Source organism: Corvus brachyrhynchos, unplaced genomic scaffold (genome assembly GCF_000691975.1).
Source record: "Corvus brachyrhynchos isolate BGI_N302 unplaced genomic scaffold, ASM69197v1 scaffold158, whole genome shotgun sequence".
NCBI lineage: Eukaryota > Metazoa > Chordata > Aves > Passeriformes > Corvidae > Corvus > Corvus brachyrhynchos.
The window spans coordinates 148,126-148,456 of NW_008239756.1; the positions used below are offsets into that span (position 1 = coordinate 148,126).

Consider the following 331-nt stretch of genomic DNA (forward strand, 5'->3'; position numbering starts at 1 on the left):
GCTGCCGTAGCTCTGCCGGGAGAGGGGGGGTCAGTGGGGCTGGGACATCCCTGGCACTGTCCCCATCCCTGTATTCCCATTCCCATCCCTTTATCCCTGTATCCCAACCCTGCATCCTTCTATCCCCTTGTACCCATCCCCATTCCCAAATCCATGTCCCCATGGCCCTGTAACCACTCCCACCCTGTATCCGGGTCCCTGCCCCACCCCGGTATCCCAGTATCCCAGTATCCCGGTATCCCGGTATCCCGGTATCCCAGTATGCCACCATCCCGTACCTGTGGCCCCATCCCGGCCATGCCTCGGGGGGGGGTCATGCGCTGCATCCGGC

General features: G+C 62.8%; 1 protein-coding gene across 1 annotated transcript in view; it reads right to left on the bottom strand.

The window, feature by feature from the left end:
• Positions 1–331, bottom strand: part of LOC108448684 (single-stranded DNA-binding protein 3-like) — a 6,593-nt gene that overhangs the window by 1,301 nt on the left and 4,961 nt on the right. The window lies entirely within an intron of this gene.